Here is a 21,684-nt window from a genome sequence, read left to right on the forward strand (position 1 = left end):
ACCCTCCTTGTTGGGAGATATCCAGATGATGGTTGATGTCAACAAAGGTAACGAGTTCGTGAGTTTGAGTACGCCTAGTTTCATGAAGCTTTTCAAAAAGCTTCTCATACTGCTCCTGGAGGACCTCATGCTTTCTTGCTATCTTGTTGTTTTGAGATTCAAGCTCATCGACTTTAGCTTGAAGAGCAACCCTCTTTCCTTTTTTCTTTCGTTGCTTCGCACTAGGTGCAATAGGGGTGTCATTCTGTGTGCTGTGGCTTCCTTCGCTCCTCATGTTGGAGAGGGATGCCTGGTCAAAAGAGAGTGTACGAATGGTGGAAACCAGCTTAACAAAGTTGAAGAGAGTGAGAATAAGTGTTGTTCCCACAGACTGCGCCAAATGTTGATGCACAAAATCAGCAAGGACTTTGGTATAACAGAAAGTGTTAAGTTTGTGACCTTCGCTAGATTGCTCCGGTCACTAGTTTGGATAAGTAAGTAAATGGATAGGGACAGGGAAGCAAACACAAAATGTACGTGGTTCACCCAGATTGGCTACATCCACGAAGTAGAGGAGTTCTCATTAATTGTGAAGGGTTTACACAAGTACATAGGTTCAATCTCTTCTTTAGTGAGTACTAGTGAATGATTTAGTACAAATAACATTAGGAAATATTGTGAGAGAATGATCTCTATTTATAGAAGAGAGTTTCTAGTTTCATTCTGACATTGACACGTGTCGTGTTGTGATTGGCTTCTGATGTTAACACGTGTCGCGCTATGATTGGCTTCTGATGTTGACACGTGTCGCGCTGTGATTGGCCTCCTGGTTGGAGGGAAACTCTTCTAGGTCCTTGACGGTATAACGTTGACCGGTGCTCAGTAGTTTTGGGATTGGTCAAATATGGTACAAACAAAAGGCTTTTAAAATCTTGACATGCGTTAAAAACCTCGGTCAAACGAAGGTATTTGTTGGGCGAAGGTTTCCTGAAATATTTAATTTTTACGAAAAATTGGTGGGAAAATAAAGTTTGCTTGACGAGTTTTGGAATATTTTGCCAAGCAACCTTTTTTTTGGGTACAAATTAGAGAACTTTTGAGGTTTGCCCCAACGGATTGAGTAATGTAGCTGACAAATCTATTTATGTTTGGCCAACGATCTGCACCTAATTCATTGGCCAAAGTTGAAATTTTTTTTTCCCTTACTTTTTTTAATATAGTTTCAAACGGTCAATTACCGTCCTTCAACAAAATCATCAATGTCAATTCAATGTGTGATTTTACTATCAATTACCGTCCTTCAACAAAATCATCAATGTCAAAGAATATATTATTTTTCGTCCAATTCAGTTATTCGACTGGTCCTTAGCCTTCCTCAAATTGGAGCATATTCAACTTGGGCAACATCTCATCTCCAGATAATTCTCTTGGTCTAGTTCAATAATTTGTTGTCCCATCAAATGTTTCAGGCCTGTTAAGCCACTAGTGATCCTAGGGGAGCCATCTTCGATGACCCAAGTAGCATACCTTCCCAGCATTCAAAAAGAACGATGTGCCCTCATTGCATGTTGGGCAATGCCATATACCTTTTGGTGCTCCAGCACAACAACATATCATAAGTTGGGAAATCATTAATTGTCCACATAACAACATCTCATAGAGTGAACATTTCTTCTAGGGGAGCAAGTTATAAGGAAGAACGACCACCGGCCAAATGATGTGCTCATTTGAAAATTTTCCAAACGAATTGAAGCCGTTAGAAGCAAGTCCAAGTCTGACATTCCTTTGCTTTGTGGCAAAATCGAGGTAGATTCCATCAAATTGTATCCACGCTTCGCCGTCAGCCAGATATTGCAACACATCATCATCATCAACCGGTTTGTCCTTATGCCACCTCATATCACGTGCAATACGGGTCAACATGTACAATCTCGGTAATCTTGGTGTTAGGGGAAAATAACGCAACACCTTATCCATAATCTTGTTTTTTCGATATCTCAGCTCATTGCAATTGGGACATTTATCTAACTTCTCGAATTCATGGTAAAACAATAAACAATTGTTCATGCATGTACATATCTTGTCTTTTCCCAACACAAGATCTTTCAAGACCTTCTTCGAGTCAGAATGCTTTTGCAGGAAATGCATTTGGTTTTGGAAGCAAACATTTAAAAATCCCCATCAACATATCGTAGTTCTGATTGGTCTTGTTATTACACTCTAATTTCATGTTCATCAAGTCTACGACGGCTGTTACGACAAAAAAAATCTTCATAATTGGGTTTCAATTCTCGCTCAGCTTCCTTCAACAATTTATCGTACTTCTTGGGGGTTGTGGACGGCTCTTCGTCCATATTGATCACAGCATTAGAGAAAACATATGTCCATCACTTGGTCGTCATTAACACGACCAAATGAAGAGGGTTTATGCTTAACTATCTCACTCTCAGAAGACTAAAGTGTGTATCATCCCTTTCGAATTTATTACATGAATTTAATCAACATAATTAATTTCATATAAACGGTTATGAAAGTTTAACAAATTTCACACCACGAATTCCTACACTAATGCTGCACAAATTAAATTCATCTTATCTACATATATTCAATAACACAAACTCAAAATTTCACATCATACACGATTTCCACATTTATCAATATCACAATTAAATAAACTCAAACTTACTATTTATACTTAAGAGACAAATACATTAATTTCCTTTAATTTACTTCCAATCCAATCGCAAACCTACATAAATCAATATTAATTAACCACACATCAAAGACAAAATTTGTTTGGACCCAAATTTACATCATCGGCCCGTGCGATCGAGGCCATTGAATGTAGGGGTGGGTTCAAAAAACCGAAAACCAAACCGAACCGAAACCGAAAAAACCGAACCGAACGAAAAAACCGAACCGAATTGAAAAAACCGAACCAAACCGAATTCTTTTGGTTCGGTTCAGTTTTAGTGATCTAGAAACCGAACCAAACCGAACCGAACCGAATTAATTAAATTAAATTTTTTATTTAATTATTTGTTTTGGGTATTATTTTCTAAACCCAATTTGTAAATTAAAATGTGCTAAACCCAATGTGTTGCCAAACTTTAAGCTCAAAATATTAAAAAAAAAAGGCCTATAAAAACTCTAAACCCTAACCTATTATTTATCCCCCATATAAGGTTCCGGAACCAAACCTCCTCCTGAAGTACCTACATCCATCTCCGTAGCACTGTCTACTTCTGCCCCAGCTTTCTTTTCCAAATCTACTCTCATATCACATGTAACAGAATCCATAAACATTTATTTCGGGTAGATTACTTGGGTAATTTGTGATGGAAAAGAATCCAAGACACTAAATAAATCCACCCACGCATTACTTTTTTACTAATCCAGTTGTCAACATCCAGTTACAAGCAAACAACCTTGATCTTTGAACAACATCATACAATTTAACTTTTCTAAGTCATTTGTACGATTTTTGTGTTGTGAGGTTGTTAGTTTGGACTTTGGAAGACTTGATTGATGATTTTAGTTCAACTTTAAATGCTTAGTTTCATTGTCTTTGATTCTAGTTAGAATGCTTATGTTATGATTGTGTTGGATATGTTAAAATTTAAAATTTCAATGTTTTTCATTTTTTGAAAAAAAAAAAAACAAAAAACCGAAACCGAACCAGAAAAAACTAAACCAAAAAAAACCGAACAAAAAAAAACCGAAAAAAAAATGAACCGAACCGAACCGAACCGATTTAAACCGAACCCACCCCTAGTTGAATGAGCATAGCTCCTAACCATCGGATGAAAAATGAAGATAATTTTGTTATTATTGAAAGATAATATTATGATTTTTATCATAATAATTATCGTTTAGCAAATTATCTTGATATTTTCTTATACGGGAAGCAGTACAATTCAAATAGACTTAGGACTCCTATTATCAGATTGTACAGCATGGTGATGGTGTATTACGATGAGGTTTGAATGGTCAAGATGCATGGTTTGAAGTCAAGATAACGATGCAAACTAGAATATCATTGGTACATGGAATTTGGATGACAGAGATCCATGGCATTTAAATATTATAACCAATCTTTGGATTAGATTTGTGTTCTGCAAAGATGAAAGGAGCACACGACATTGACCCGAGGAATCTTGACTTTGAGGGAAATTATCAAAAAGGTTCTTTATCACAATATCCTGACGCTGAGAGTTAGAATGGAACTAGAATACTTTATTTCAGTGGCTAAGCATTACAAAATCTATAAATAGAGGTAGTGGTAACGACAAAAAAGGACTTCCAATTCAACACATAACTGCCCTGCACAAATTCTCTCAACAACCTTGAGACTTTTTCCTTTTTTTTTTTGCCGACACACCTTCAGTTTGGATAAACAACACTGTGAAGGCAACCGGTGATATCTTCAGTCTGCATAGATAGCACTGTCACCATAGAACCAGCGGGTTTAACAGCATCTTTAGTCGGCATAGATAGCACTGCGTCGAGGGTGACTGGTTGTCTATCCAAGTCTCGATCGAATAGGATTTTCGAATCCTTATTGGTCGAGGTCATCTCATTAGCCTTCTCGGCGGAGTGAGGTGCTACAAGTTATTACATTCGGCACATTGAAAGCCGAATTTGATATTGAACTTCGCAGAACTAGCAGCCTTGTCTTCAGGCTCTAGAACCCGAAGGCCGTTTCTCAGCTTCAGTCGTGAGATTTAAAAGTCAGCAGCGCACCTAACGCAACATAACAAATTTTACTCCTCGGCCGAGCTCGCCCGACGAGTTGGCACGCCCCTCATACAACCGAATGACGTAGTTAACTTACTAATTACTGGGCTTGTGAGCCACGTAGGCTTGGTAGTTTTTAGGGTCAACATTTTGGTACGCCTAGTGGGACCCAGCGCTAATACTATGAAGTTCATATGATATATCAAGATTCCAATCTGGCTCAACGTAGCCGATTGTACGAGCTCTTAGCATAATTGAAAAAACACAATGAGGAATGTAAAAGATCTTTGGAAGTGGAAAAAGTTCTTCGTGGCGTAAGAGCCAGGCAAAAATCATTCGCCTCCATGTTGAGAATAGAAGCTCCTGTTACCCTACAAGAGCAATGGATAAACGAAGACAGGGCTTGATTTAATGCCTGGCTATCAAGAGAATATTTTCCTTATGTTTTCGACTACCAATCAATTCCATTTAAAGAATGGTTGGTTGAAAAGACCAGGGGGCAATTTTTTACTCCGGCCAAAACCAACATTCGGCCTAAGAAAATTGTCGAGACGGCCGAAGCAAAACCTAGGCCACTTGTTGTTTCGGTCGAGACTGAAAGTATGGTAGACCTAGAAGAAAAAATTCAACTCCCTGAGCTATATACAAAAATTGACTTGGAAAAAGATTCGTCAAAGGAATGCTCCAATGAAGAACGAGGCCGAGATATTGGCCTAGCCCAAGAAACTACGCCAATTGATATGATTATTGGCAATAAAGCCTATATGGAGAAATCCTGTTCCGCTAAGTTATTTGAATTAAAAGCCAAAATTATGCCTAGGGGGCATAATAATTGTTCCACATATTCGGCAGCCGAAAATGCAAAATATTTTGCCGAGTCAAAAATATTTGAGAAAATTCTTTATTCGGCCTAGAGCGAAATCAATTTGAAAATTTTGATGAAAAAAGATATCGGCTTGGAATAAAGCATCGTTGGCCTCCTCCTCTTTATTAGTTCAGCCACTTTCGTTTTTTCTTTTGTTAAAAAAAAAAAGAATAAATTATTTTCTTAACCATCCGGCTTTTTAGGCCGATGCATAAGAAAATAAGGGGCAACATAGATATAATCGGCGGTTTAAATTTTTTTTTAATCTCGCCAAGGATGAGCATATATAAAGGAGCTGCTTGGTGAAATTTGATACTCGGTGCAGAAGAGAGAAAAAGTAGGAATTGTGGTTTGCTTCTCGGTGATCATGTCTTTGATGCATTGACTGGAAAAAAAAAACAAAACAAAACTTTCGGCTGTCTAGGCCAAGGCCGAGAGTCAGGAAGATGCTATGGTGGCCATATAGGTGTTGGCAAATTCAAGGTTGTGTATTGCCAATGCCATTCAATGCATGCTTGCAGCTTGGAGAACAAGAGTATAGCCAACTATTTTCGAGCTCGGCTAGCATGAGCTGGTGTTCGGCACTGGTTACCATAAGGCCGAGCTGTCAAGAATGGTTTGTCTCGGCCCCAATTGTCGACATCAGCCCAAATATCCGCTCTTAGCTTTTCTGGGCACACACACATATATGTATATAAAAATACATACATAAATAGGTAGTAGGCTAGCCTATGGACATGAGGCGTAAGGAATCATGATTTGCTACCAAGCTAGTGAGGAGTCATGATTTGCTTTCAAGTCAAGTCATGTCAGAAATTGATTCCAGAGCTATCAGGCTATGGCAGGGTGGATGAGGTGTTCTTTAGGCACAATCACAAGGAAGAGCAGAATTATTTTCTTGAGTCTATGGACACTTTTCTTCCTCGGAAGGCGGCCCACTCGGCGAGATGCTCCAGTACATTCGCGTAGTCGGCTGGTGTATAGCCACTCGGTTGGTGGATTCGGCCAGTTATTGATGTGACTTCGACTGGTTGTGGAGACACTTCAAGCAGTTTATTTTGTTGGTTTTCGGTGGTTATAGCTTAGTTTCAATGGTGCTGAAATAAAATAATGCTTGTGAGATAGAAGGCACTCGGCTGGCAATTACGTATGATCGCGAAGCATGCCACTTCGACAAATCATTTTGACCGACGATGGATCATGTTCGACAACCTTAACGTCGTTTCACTAATACTAACTTGGTGGGGATGTTTGGAGACATGGTCATCAATGGCATCAAATATTGCTTTTGGTCTGAAAGCTTCGACCAAAGGTTTGGGATACTCTACCATAGATTTTGATTCATGAGAGATCAAGTACACTTTTTGCGGAGTTAGTATGTGTTCGTTGGATTCATGTGGCGGTTGCAGAAGTTCAAATACAAGAATAAATTTCCTTAACCATTTGGCCTTCGTGCCGAAACTCAAGGAATTTGGGGAGGGAGGCAATGTTTGGACCCAAATTTACATCATCGGCCCGTGCGATCGAGGCCGTTGAATGAGCATAGCTCTTAACCATCGGATGAAAAATGAAGATAATTTTGTTATTATTGAAAGATAATATTATGATTTTTATCATAATAATTATCGTTTAACAAATTATCTTGATATTTTCTTATACGGGAAGCAGTACAATTCAAATAGACTTAGGACTCCTATTATCAGATTGTGCAGCATGGTGATGGTGCATTAAGATGAGGTTTGAATGGTCAAGATGCATGGTTTGAAGTCAAGATAACGATGCAAACTAGAATATCATTGGTACATGGAATTTGGATGACAGAGATCCATGGCATTTAAATATTATAACCAATCTTTGGATTAGATTGGTGTTCTGCAAAGATGAAAGGAGCACACGGCATTGACCCGAGGAATCTTGACTCTGAGGGATATTATCAAAAAGGTTCTTTATCACAATATCCTGACCCTGAGAGTTAGAATGGAACTGGAATACTTTATTTCAGTGGTTGAGCATTACAAAATCTATAAATAGAGGCAGTGGCAACGACAAAAAAGGACCTCCAATTTAACACACAATTGCCCTACGCAAATTCTCTCAACAACCTTGAGACTTTTTCCTTTTCTTTTTTCACCGACACAAATTCAGTTTGGATAAACAGCACTGTGAAGGCAACCGGTGATATCTTTAGTCGGCATAGATATCACTATCACCGTAGAACTAGCCAGTCTCGCAACATCTTTAGTCGGCATAGATAGCACTGCGTCGAGGGTGACTGGTTGTCTATCCAAGTCTCGGTCGAAAAGGATTTCCGAATCCTTATTGGTCAAGGTCATCTCATTAGCCTTCTCAACGGAGTGAGGTGTTACAAGTTATTACATTCGGCACATTGAAAGCTGAATTTGATATTGAACTTCGCAGAACTAGCAGCCTTGTCTTCAGGCCCTAGAACCCGAAGGCCGAGAATGTTCCTTCCTCGGCCGCAGTTGCGAGATTTAGAAGTCAGCAGAGCACCCAACGCAACATCAACAAATTTTACTCCTTGGCCGAGCTCGCCCGACGAGTTGGCACGCCCCGCATACAACCGAAGGACGTAGTTAACTTACTAATTACTCGGCCTGCGCGCCACGTAGGCTTGGTAGTTTTTAGGGTCAACAAAATTAATCAACAAATAAAATTAAACTAGACTTCAATTAATTCGGAGAGGAAGAGATGGAGGAAAGTGTGTGTGTGTGTGTGTGTGTGATAGAGAGAGAGAGAGAGAAAGAAGGAGAGAGAGAAAGAGAGATGTGGGGAGAGGCAACGGCGGGGGAAGAGGGGAGAGGTCGAGGAAGCAGAGAAATGAAAAATTGGGAGAAAGAAGATAGGCACGGACCTAAATGGTGAATTAGGGTTTGCTCGACGGAAGTACTCATCGGGCAACTGCTCTGATGCTGTCGAGTAAAAGCCTTTCCGCTCGTTTACAACACGTCAGCAAAGTCCTTTACCCAACAAACAGAAACAGTTTGTTGATGAAATTGTCCGTCGGGAAAATAGTACTTAGCAGACAAACTGTGGTTTCGTCCGACAAGCCTCAATGCATTTCATGCCAATTTTTTCTCTTGGCGCCAAAAACTTGCCCGACAAATTCATTCTTGCCTTACTACATTGTTTTGTTTCCTATAAAATTCCAGTAAACCTTAAGTGTTGACCAAATTCGTCGTACGAACGGGCCGTTTCGTCGGGTAAAAGATTGTTAACAGACGAATTTCCTTCCGTCAGGCAGGATTTCGTAGGGCAAGTACTATTTTCTAGTAGTGTATATCAAGACTTTTGGAATTTATATATGTTTTGTTTCACCAAAGGTTAGACCTTTGAAGGAGGAAATAGAAATCAAATTAATACACATATATAACCATCTTAGAATGATCCAAGTTGGATTATCTGATAATTTCTTATTTAGTTGAATGCGAATCAGTACTGCACGTTCACACATGGCTGATGGCTCTTCCTTATAAGCCGTCCTTATTCACAAATAACACAATCACAATGATTACATATATAACATGCCAAACAATTAGTAAGTAAACATTTTACTACATATGTGTATACAAGAAGATGTTTACTTACTAAGACCTTGACATGTTATATATGTTGTCTGCATGCATACGCATTCTAGTTAGCTAGCAGCCTATTAAATTACATATTATATAATAACTGGTTTACGTTTAAACAATCTCTCAAATAAGTTTATATGATAGACATTCTTAGATCTACTTCGCATTATATTTTAAAAGACCATTAAAAAACATTCATTGACTACTCAATTAAATGGGTGTCATTATAGTCTTTTAGTTGAAGTAATGTGTTAACACTACTAGAATTTTGACTAAAAGCCACCCTTTTCATTGGTGTCTATTGTCGAGTGTGGACACTCTAATTGGTGGCAAACCTCAATGGCCACCAAGCAGCCACAAAACTAGAGAACATGTCCTATGTAGAGGACTTTATTGTAACAATGGCTACCAATATTGCATTGGTGTCATCTGCAAAACAATGCCACCCTAATTCACATTGGTGGCAAAGTTGCAAAATAATATTAAAAAAAAAGGATGCCCTATGTGGGCACCTAAATTGGAGTATCATATTTCTTTTTCTGTTTTTGGTGAGAAAACAAATTAACTCCGCATGTGTAAGTTTATCTTACATTGCCAGTCCCAAGCCCGGATAAAGAAGGAGGGGGAGGGCGTCAGGTAGTCGACAGCCGGCACTCCACAGTTACGTCGAATCTTTATGACAATGAATCCAGAACGAAGTCACGCTAAAGCTAGGACGTCACCCATAAGTGGCGCGCTGTGTAGTCCGAGCACAGTGATAAGTGAGCAAGGGTCGCTGTATCTCCATCGGCACCTGGATGCAGTGTTAAATGAGCAAAGGGGCCATATAAACTTCTTTTCGAACGACTCCACTCAAAGTTGTTTGGGAGCATATGCTCCTATCAACTTTACACAGGACACACAAAAGAAGTACTTTGATCCTATTAGACGGGGGATGGTGAAGAAGCTAGGACAGAAGGGTAGAGTTCAAGAGAGTAGAATGAGTTTAGGAACGTGGAATATAGGAACCTTAACGGGAAAATCTATGGAAGTAGTGGAAGTTATGGTGAGGAGAATGATAAATATTATGTGCCTACAAGAAACTAAGTGGGTTGGTTTTAAGGCAAAGGATCTAGAAAACTCAGGGTTTAAGCTTTGGTATTCGGGCACAAATAGAACGAGAAACGGTGTTGGCATCATTGTGGACAAAACCTTAACACAAGATGTTGTAGATGTCAAGAGGGTAGGAGATAGAATCATGGCAATCAAGATTGTAATAGGACAAGAACTCATCAATGTGATTAGTGTGTACGCACCTCAAGTAGGGTTGGATACGAGTTCGAAGGAGAAATTTTGGAAAAACCTTGGAGACTTGGTGCAAGGAATTGCTCAGACGGAGAAGTTATTTATCGGAGGAGATTTAAATGGACACGTGGGCAGGGAGACAGGCAACTATGAAGGTTTTCATGGTGGCCATGGTTTTGGGAAGAGAAACGAGGATGAGGAAGCTATCTTGGATTTTGCAATGGCATATGATCTCTTTTTAGCCAACACCTTCTTTAAGAAGAGAGAAGAACATGTGATCACCTACAAGAGTGGGTCGTCAAAAACACAAATAGATTTTCTTCGAATGTGGAAAGGGGATCGTATAACTTGTAAGGATTGCAAAGTTATACCGGTGGAGAGCTTGGCTAATCAACATCGTTTGTTGGTAATGGATGTACATATCAAAAGAGTGAGAAAAAAGAACAAGACTTGGAAGTGCCCAAGGACTAGATGGTGGAATCTAAAAGGAGAAAAACAAGTCATTTTCAAAGAGCAAGTAATCACCCAGTGTGTGTGGGATAGAGAGGGGAAAGCTATCCTAATGTGGGATTCCATGGCTAGCTGTATCCGAAAAGTAGCAAAAGAGGTATTAGGAGAGTCCAAGGGCTTTGCTCCATACCAAAAGGAATCTTGGTGGTGGAATGAGGAGGTACAAACAAAGGTGAAGGCTAAGAAGGAATGTTGTAAAGCCTTATACAAGGTTATGACCGATGAAAATGGTGAAAGGTATAGAAGAGCGAAGCAAGAGGCGAAGAAAGCTGTGAGAGAAGCTAAGTTAGCGGCTTATGACGATATGTATAAGCGACTGGATACCAAATAAGGAGAGTTGGATATCTATAAACTAGTTAGAGCAAGGGAAAAGAAGACAAGGGACCTAAACCAAGTGAGGTGCATCAAGGATGAGGATGGAAAAGTTCTTGCTACAGAGAACGCGGTCAAAGACAGATGGAAAGGTTATTTTCATAATCTTTTCAATGAAGGACATGAAATGAGTACTTCTTTAGGGGAGTTGAGTAACTCAGAAAAGTGTAGAAACTACTCATTTTATCGTCGAATCAGGAAGGAAGAAGTGGTTGTAGCTTTGAAGAAGATGAAGCATAGAAAAGCAGTGGGCCCAGACGATATACCGATTGAAGTGTGGAAAGCCTTGGGAGAGACAGGTATAGCATGGCTCACTGACCTTTTCAATAGGATTTTGAAAACGAAGAAGATGCCAAACGAGTGGCGAAAGAGCACCTTGGTGCCTATTTACAAGAATAAGGGCGACGTACAAAATTGCATGAACTATAGGGGTATTAAGCTAATGAGTCATACAATGAAGCTCTGGGAGAGAGTCATTGAGCATAGATTGAGGCAAGAGACACGGGTTTCGGACAACCAATTCGGGTTCATGCCAGGGCGCTCAACCATGGAGGCAATCTATCTCTTACGAAGATTGATGGACAGATATAGAGATGGGAAAAAAGATTTACACATGGTCTTTATAGATTTGGAAAAAGCGTATGATAGGTTCCCAAGAGACATTCTTTGGAGGATTTTAGAGAAGAAAGGAGTACGAGTAGCATATATCCAAGCTATAAAGGATATGTATGAAGGAGCAAAGACTACCGTAAGAACTCATGAAGGACAAACCGAAAGCTTCCCCATAAATGTAGGATTACATCAAGGCTCATCCTTAAGTCCTTACCTTTTTGCGTTGGTAATGGATGAGTTAACAGGACATATTCAAGATGATATTCCATGGTGTATGCTTTTCGCAGACGATATAGTGTTGATAGATGAAACTCAGGAATGGGTAAATGCGAAGCTTAACCTTTGGAGAGAAGTGTTGGAATCTAAAAGTCTTCGCCTAAGCCGATCAAAGACAGAATATATGGAGTGCAAGTTCAGTACAAATGGAGGCCAAAATGAGTTAGGGGTGAGGATCAGAGATCAGGAAATACCAAAGAGCGACCGTTTTCGCTACCTAGGATCTATCTTGCAAAAGAACGGAGAATTAGATGGAGATCTCAACCATAGAATACAAACTGGATGGATGAAGTGGAAGAGTGCATCTGGCGTGTTGTGTGATCGTCGTATGCCACTGAAGCTTAAGGGAAAATTTTATAGGACGGCAATAAGGCCGGCGATGCTATATGGCACAGAATGTTGGGCGGTAAAGTATCAACACATACACAAAATGGGTGTAGCGGAGATGAGGATGCTTCGTTGGATGTGTGGGCACACGAGAAAGGATAAGATTAGGAATGAGGATATCCGAGGTAAAGTAGGAGTAGCCGAAATTGAAGGAAAGCTGAGAGAAAATCGGTTACGGTGGTTTGGACATGTGCAAAGAAGGCCTACTGACGCTCCGGTTAGAAGATACGACTACAGGACAGAGGTTCAGGGCCGAATGGGTAGAGGAAGACCTAGGAAAACTTTGGAAGAGACTCTAAGAAAAGACTTAGAGTACTTGGATTTAACGGAAGACATGACACAGGATCGAGCACAATGGCGTTCTAAGATTCATATAGCCGACCCCACTCAGTGACTTGGATTTTTCAAGTCTCCAGTCGAGAAGTTTTCCCAACTCGGGAAATTAAGGAAACACTACCTCAACCTACATGCTCCACTCACAAAGCTTCAACATACAAGCTTCAACAAAAGAAAAATTCAAAGAACTTAGTGAAGAAGGCTTTGGTGTATTTAACACAATACGTTGAAATGAAACAAAGCTTATTTATTGATATCTCAAATAAGGTACAAATATGTACATATACATGAGTCATAATAAACAAACAAGAGGGAGCCTTCACAAAGGTTGCTTAGGAAAAGTCTCAGCAGTCGGTAGAGCCCCAGAAAGAGAAGGCACCGGAGGGGGATCATTCGGAGCCTCAGTACTGGACAGCACCCTAGAAGGAGGAGGCATCAGAGGTTGATCATTTGGAGCTTCATTATGCAGTACAGCCCCAGAAGACGAAGGCAATAAATGCCTTTGGAACAAACCCACAAACCTCTGATGATCATGTAAAACTCTGACCATCAGATTCCTTCATCTGGTCTAGCTTCCTCTTCATGTTTGTAGCATAGTTATGTGCGAGCCGGTGCAACTGTTTATTCTCATGCTTGAGCCCTCTAATCTCCTGTTTGAGATTCATCACTTCAGCCGCCAATGATTCAACTTGGCGGGTTCGAGCAAATAGGCATTGGGCCATATTAGACACAGAACCTGCACACTGAACACTGAAAGCCAAAGAATCCTTAACAGCCAACTCATCAGACCATTTGGAAAGTAGTCTGTTATCTTTGGGAGTGAGAAGGTTCCTGGCCACCACTGCAGCGGTCATATCATTCTTCATCACGGAATCCCCAACGGTAAGGGACCAGTAGGGGATAAGAAGGATGGGCGCCATATGTTGTCTGGAGAAGGCGTGGCTGCCTCTTCAACAAGGTTCAAGTCAAAACGACGGTCGGAGGGGCCAGACATTTTCAAAGGTGTTGAAGAGAGAAGAGGTCGGACAAATCAAGATCTTAGAAATGCAAGAAGGGAGCTTCTACTGGTGGAGATTCAAGTGTGCTTTGGAACTTAATACCAGCCTCTATTAAAATCTGCACTCGATGGAGCTTCAGAAATCGAAGAGGCGCCTGCTCAAAAATCGAAAAGGCGTTTGCTTTCTCAAAAGCTGGGCTGCTCAGAGACCACGAGGGCCGATCTCAAGAATCGAAGAGGCGTTTGCTTTCTCAAAAGCTGGGCTGCTCAAAGACCATGAAGGTCGATCGCAGAAATCGAAGAGGCGCTTGCTTTCTCAAAAGCTAGGCTGCTCAGAGACCACGAGGGCCAATCTCAGAAATCAAAGAGGCACCTACTTTTTCAGCCTTGTCAGCACCTGTCACATGCACACTCAACTTTGCAGAAATTACGGGCATTCTGTCGAAGATTTCTGGTGAAGTAGAAAGCACGTGAATATTACTGTTCAATCATCCACTTTCCACACGCAACATCAGCTCACGGGTACCACAGATAACTTTGCCAAAAATCTCTGACAAAGTTTAGATACATGAAGCTTGCAGCTCCCATTACATCGCTATAACCAAGAAGGGTAAAAGATTAGCAAAGAAATAGCACTAACAAAGTTTAGACACATAAATTTTGAAGGTCTAGCTACCATATTATTACCCACAAGGGTAAAGGAATAGGACCACTGCTGGATAATTGGAAAGTCTCTGCGTGTCAACCTCTGTGCTCCGTGGCAAGGTAAACTAGCAAACAGGCCTAACGTTTACTCACATTTGAGAAAACACTCCCAATAAGATTGCTTGCTTCAAGATCGAAGAGGCACCGTCCTCCGAATCTCGAGAGCCAGACTCCCAACATGATTACTTTCTCAAAAAGCGATGAGACACCACTCTCCGAATCTCGAGAGCCAAACTCCTAGCAGGATTGCTTTCTCAAAAATGGAAGAGGCACCGTTCTCCGAATCTCGAGAGACAGATCCCCGACAGGATTGCTTGTTCGAAAACCGAAGAGGCACTGCTTTTTCAACTTCGAGAGCCCCTTAGATAAAGCTTGTCTGTAATCCTCACACCGCTTTCTCAACTTCGAGAGCCAGATCTCCTTGGATAAAGCTTATCTGTAATCTTCACACGTAACATCAGCTTTCCAGATACCACAAACCACTTTTTCAAAATGCTCTGACAGAGTTAAAACACGTGAAGCTGGCAGCTCCCACTACCGTGCTATGACCAAGCAGGGTAAAGGAATAACATTACTCCTTATTGTTAAGGAGACTCCTATATATGTCGACCTTCATCCTCAACGGACAGGCAGACTTGCAAAAATGCTCAACCCTTCCTCAAATCTGAGTGGGCACTCCCAACGAAGCCTCTCGAAATACTCAGCTTTCTTTCCCCCCGAGAATACCTCTACAAACAAGCTACACCAGAGTAAGAATATCTCATATCATCAGGGTTAAAAGCAAGAGTATCCCATATCATGCTTTTTCCCTGTCTTTTCCTTTGGCCTTGTTCTTGCCTGCAAGACAAGGAGAAAGTGAGCAATCAGTCAGCACTTGGAATCAAGCTTCCAGTCCGAAACTAACTGCCTGGAACCCCTTACCTGATTACTTACCTGGCATTGCTCTCGAGTACTCATCTTCAACATCTTATGCTTCCCGAGAAGATACCATATCTGCCTGAGGAACAAATAGGGCAAGTGAGAAGGATACAAGGAAGCATGTGGAAACAAGCGCAACAGAACGCGTGCCGATACATCCACTACTTTGTCAACAGCAAAAGTATCCCATATCAGCAGGGTTGAACGTATTCTAGATTTGATGGACTTGTTTTGACCCTCAAATTCTTCAGTCGGCCTTATACTCTGGCGGAAACCAGAAAACCCTCCAGCCCAGTTCAAGAATAAGCCTGTGGAAAGTTACTTCTTCAAAAGCAAAAGTATCTCATATCATCTTTTCTCCTTTTCTTCTCTTTATCCTTCATGGTGCCTGCAAGATAAGGAGAAGGATAACAATCAGCCGGAACTCGAAATCAAACTTCTGATCTGGACTGATTGCTTGGAGCTCTGATTGCTTACCTTGTCTGTCACCTCTTTCAGCAGATCCCCTAGCTCGGCGACTTGGGGGACTCCTACTACATGGTTTGTATCGCGTTTGACCAAGCCTGAAACTACAAGTAAGCGTAAAGTGAAATTGATACATTACCTTGTGCATCTCCACCAGTTAAAGATACCACCCCTGAAGGGAGGAAGAGTACTTCCAAAGAAGATGCCACATATACCTATGAGACAGATAAGGCAAGTGAAGACGATACCACACTTCGGTACTTAAAAGTTTCGTGATTACGAGATCATTCTCCCACAATATTTTCTAATGTCATTTGTACTAAATCATTCACTTGTACTCACTAAAGGAGAGCTTGAACCTATGTACTGTGTAAACCCTTCACAATTAATGAGAACTCCTTTACTCCGTGGACGTAGCCAATCTAGGTGAACCACGTACATCTTGTGTTTGCTTCCTGTCTCTATCCATTTACATACTTATCCACACTAATGACCGGAACAATCTAGCGAAGATCACAAACTTAATATTTAAGATGATATTCTTTGGTGTATGCTTTTCGCAAACGATATAGTGTTGATAGATGAAACGCAGGAAGGGGTAAACGCGAAGCTTAACATTTGGAGAGAAGTGTTGGAATCTAAAAGTCTTCGCCTAAGCCGATCAAAGACAGAATATATAGAGTGCAAGTTCAGTGCAAACGGAGGCCAAAATGAGTTGGGGGTGAAGATCGGAGATCAGGAAATACCAAAGAGCGACCGTTTTCGCTACCTAGGATCTATCTTGCAAAAGAACGGAGAATTTGATGGAGATCTCACCCATAGAATACAAGCTGGATTGATGAAGTGGAAGAGTGCATCCGGCGTGTTGTGGGACCGTCGTAGGCCACTAAAGCTCAAGGGAAAATTTTATAGTACGGCAATAAGGCCGGCGATGCTGTATGGCACAGAATGTTGGGCGGTAAAGCATCAACACGTAGGTGTAGTGGAGATGAGGATGCTTCGTTGGATGTGTGGGCACACGAGAAAGGCTAAGATTAGGAATGAGGATATCCGAGGTAAAGTAGGAGTAGCTAAAATTGAAGGAAATAGGAGAGAAACTCGGTTACGGTGGTTTGGACATGTGCAAAGAATGCCTACTGACGCTCCGGTTCGAAGATGTGACTACGGGACAGAGGTTCAGGGCCGAAGGGGTAGAGGAAGACCTAGGAAAACTTTGGAAGAGATCCTAAGAAAAGACTTAGAGTACTTGGATCTAACGGAGGACATGCCACAAAACCGAGCACAATGGTGTTCTAGGATTCATATAGCCGACCCCACTTAGTGGGAAAACGCTTTGTTGTTGTTGTTGTTGTTGTTGTTGTTGGTGAGAAAACAAATTGTAATATCATTAAAATATAAGAATACAACTATAAATTTGCATAACTGACATTTTATACAATTTTGTACAAATGGTGGAAGCAAACTTTAAAAAGTCTTCGAACCCTTTGTTTCCAAGAGCTCAATCATCTCAATAACTTGAATCTGATCATCAGTTGCAGCCTGCACCCAAAATCAAACCCACAAATTTTGTAAGAATAACGTTTATCTCAAGTCCAACTGTTAAAGTGATTAGAGTTGAGGACAACACTGAGATATGATCATATAAATACCTGGGACAAGTAGATTTCCAAGGGGTTTGCAGTCATAACTTACCATACAAAAATCTCCACAAATTTGCTGCAACCCTTCTGCAACTTCAACTACAAACATATTAAATTGACAAGTTCATGAATATGCAGACCACCTTCAACCTTGAAACAACAAATGATCTCCCAATATGCGTGGGTATTCAAGAATAAGATAAAGAAAGCATAGATACCATATTTATGACTAATGGGCAGAAGACAAGATACAAACAAAGCATTTACATATGAATGAGGGGGAACAGAAATAAGAATGAAATATCAGTGAAGAGCGCGCGTATACTCACACATATACAACAACAACAACAAAGCCTTTTCCCACTATACTCACACATATAAATGCATTAATATTTTCTCTTTTATTTTCAGAAACTCAAAAAACCAGGAAATTCCAATACAAGAGTTTAGGATAGAAACATACAGTTCTTTCGAGAAGGAAAGCAGCCCCTGCACCTAAAGTGGCTCCAATTGAATCTGCAACAAAGCCAATAGGTAGCCCAAAAATATAATCACCACCAAGCTGAAACATTAAAACGAGGAATCACAAAAGGGTGCAAACTTGCAATTAAATAAAAAATAAAAAATTTCTTTTTTGAAAATCTTCCTCTCTGTTTCTCCCTAGACCATGAATTGATATTGCAGAATATAACAGTAAAAGAAAACTATAAGTGAAGTATGCAAAAACATATGCTAGATCATTAGTCCACCAGAATTAAAGTGGAGTAGCAACAATTGCTAAGGCATCGGACAAATGCTTACAATAAGTACTAAATGTTATATATTTAACACTTGTAGGATTAGACTGAATGCAAAACATATATATAAAGACATTTAATACACAAGTAGCTGTACAACTAGTAAGTAGACCAAAATGCTTAAAGTAAGTACTGAATATAAGGATTAGATTGAATGTAAGTGGTATTAGGATCCCATCTTAAGCGGAAAATTTGCTCCGGCTACAAGACAGTCCATTTCATCTGCCTTGTCAAGAGAAATCCCAAGCTTTTCTTTAAAAAGATCTGCGTAATTGAATGCCCCACCACCTGCGGCCTGCTCACCATTGTCATGAGTCAATAAATTAGCTTGTATACATGCCAGAAAACAGTGATACAATGGCCAAACCAAACAGTTGGTATTACCATAATAACGCACTTCGTGCGCCCAGAAGCTCCATGTTGTTGGGAGCCTGAAATCATCTACAACCATAAGCAATGACCCAAAACAGAAAATGATAGCTACAACTACTGAACAATCAGCTATATTCAGGGCATATATGATCTTCTTTCGTATTTCATTTTCAGAAGTTTAAATCTTCTGAAACTACAAAACTTTTGCAGTAAAAAATATGGGTACTAATTACTTAAGCTGAAGTAGTTCATTTACCTATAAAAATGGTAGTTTGAACTTGCAATCCCAGATTTCAACATGAACACTTAGTTTAACAAAACAAGGTTAAAAAGTCTCAATTAGTGAAAAAATGAATCTTCCCATATCCCAAGTTGATTGAAACGAAAAATGATACAAATGAATCAGGAGATGGAAAGCAATCAAATACTTTTTAAGCATTAAGCATACCAGTAAGGCGAAGTTGCTTGGATCGAATGAAGTCTATACAGTCATTGATTTTCTAAGTTCCAAACTTTGCAAAATGGAGCTTCCCTTCAAGAACAGGACGCCCTCTATCGCCATTAGAAGCTGCTAAACTCTCATTGAAGAAGACGAATCGTCACTCTTCGTTGAGAAATACACCAATTTTATCAGAGAACCTGCCAACAGACAAAACAATCGAAAAATCATGAGAATTTGAGCAATTGGACTCCAAAAATTAAATAAAAAGCCAGGGTTTTGAAATCTCTGTAATTCCAACGTTCCTAATTTCCATTTTGGGTCGGCTTCCTCTTGATTTGAGCTTTTATGTTGGAAAAGAACTTACACTGAAGGACAGCCCAAGAGGAGAGGATCATCTTTACCTATTGGGTCGAGGTCTCCAATTCCGGCAAGCTTGGCCGTAAATTGGCCGGAAAACCCGCGGTTACCGTTTCTTAGATCTGAAATTGAAATAATTCAGCTTCGAATTTGTTGAAACTAACTTGGGAGTTGGAAAGAGGACGGGAAGAGGATTTTGGAGGTACAAGTTGACGGTCGTTGGTGTTCTCATCATCGTCGTTTGTCTTCGACTCCCATTGTCGACGCTGTTGCGTGAAGAGAAGAGGGAGAGGAGAGATAGAATGAAGCGAAGGAGGCGTTGGACGTTTGTGAATGGGAGAGAGAGGATTTAGCTTTTTACACAAAAGCAAGACACCAATCTCAGCTTAAAAGACACCAAAAATAAAAGGACACCAATCTCAAATAGGAAGGCCACTCGTATTAGTGGCATTAACTAAAAAGACACCAAAAAAAGCCAAGAGTGCTATCTTTATGTCTATGGTCACCAATTGCAAATAGTGTGTAAATATTGTTGTCCTATTGCCATAATTCTAGTAGTGTAAAATATTTTCTTAACTACAATTAGGCGTCTTAACTGTTGTGACATATGTTCTTATCAACATTGTGATTGTGTAAATTCTAAGTAGAGATAAAATAGGAATTATTTGGAATCTAGAAGATCTTTCCTAATATACTTTGTATTACTTGGAAAGCAAGTTTCTCTCCTCCTTATTACTATAAATAAAGGCACAAGAACTGAGGAATTAATACACAATTCCTCAAGCCTATTCTCCACTCTCTTGTCTCCCTTTGTCGCTAGCTCTCCTTCCTATGTCAGTTAAATATAGGCCACAACACGTTATCAGCACGCTCTTCATGCTGTGCTAAAGAGAATTTATTCGTCTTCAATTAGGGGAGTATTACGTTTCAATTATTTTTAATTGATTAAATTTTGGTTTTCTTGAATTCATATACTTTTATTGATTCAATTTAATTTTTTTCTTATGTTGAGCGTGACACAAGCTTTAAAGATGGAAAGTCAACGGTTTTTATCTTGATATTTTTGCAGCCCTGATAGCATAAACATTCACCATAATGCATGACCCAACTTTTCGTTTTTCGAATTGTAGATTCTACATAAATTGTGTATGCATTATATTCATAATTATAAAATTATATGAATTGATATTGCATGAAATTAAACTATATATATATAATTGAATTAAATTAAACTTTAAAAAAAATTAGGGTTTCAAGACCCCAACTAGTGAGAAATGCAGCTGCGATGCATTAGAGCACAGCTCTGCTGTGCTGAGAACCCAAGAAAACGATGCCAATTGGCGTCATCCCCAACCTAGAAAGCCTTGCCAGAAGCTGAGCCCACAGCTTTGCCATTCTTTTTCTGGACATCACGACCTGCAGTTGTGTCCCCTTGGGGGTTTACTCCATCATCTTTGACGACGTCCCTTGAATTTCCCGTTGAAATTCATCGAAATCAATAGTTTCCTACATCAAATCCCCTCGATTCTACCTTTTTTTCCAACATCGAGGATTCTCCTCCGTCGTTAAGACCGGTTCTTCGATGAACCACCATGCATCGCACCTCACTCCTGAGGTTTCTCGACCAAGATTATGTTGCTAGAAACGCTGGCTCCAGTTTTCTTCCTTGGTGAACCCACCCACATCGTTGGGATTCTTAATTGGACCCTTTGGGCCTGGATCACCTCGGCCTACGATAGGGCCTGCACTCAAGGCCTGCTACCCCTCGCGCTCAGCCCACATGATACCAGCCCAATTGGGCTCGGTGTTCACATGTCCACGTCGCAGGAGAACTTATTCCGCTTGTTTATTGAGGATTCCCTGCATCGTAGCACACTGGATCGCACCCTACTTGGGCCTTCCCATCTGGGCCTGCGTCTACAGCCCTTATCTGTGCACATGAGCCTGGCTTTTCCAGCCCAATTTTGGGGCTTGGACATCCTATATATTTGTTTTTAGAATTTCAGCCACTAGTGGGCTTTGGTCCATTTTAGGCCACCA

The 21,684-nt window shown here is 40.3% G+C and overlaps 1 protein-coding gene and 1 pseudogene across 1 annotated transcript in view; both read right to left on the reverse strand.

Annotated features, from left to right (window-relative positions):
- Positions 1–12,334: 12,334 nt before the first annotated feature.
- The window catches only part of LOC126593026 (uncharacterized), a 103,646-nt gene continuing 94,296 nt past the window's right edge, over positions 12,335–21,684 (reverse strand). Inside the window, exon 3 of the mRNA XM_050258871.1 lies at positions 12,335–12,445. The gene's annotated coding sequence lies outside the window, so the exon portion shown is untranslated. The remainder of the gene's footprint in view (positions 12,446–21,684) is intronic.
- Positions 17,405–20,054, reverse strand: LOC126593027 (uncharacterized; annotated as a pseudogene).

The sequence above is a fragment of the Malus sylvestris genome, chromosome 12 (genome assembly GCF_916048215.2).
Source record: "Malus sylvestris chromosome 12, drMalSylv7.2, whole genome shotgun sequence".
NCBI classification, from domain to species: Eukaryota; Viridiplantae; Streptophyta; class Magnoliopsida; order Rosales; family Rosaceae; genus Malus; species Malus sylvestris.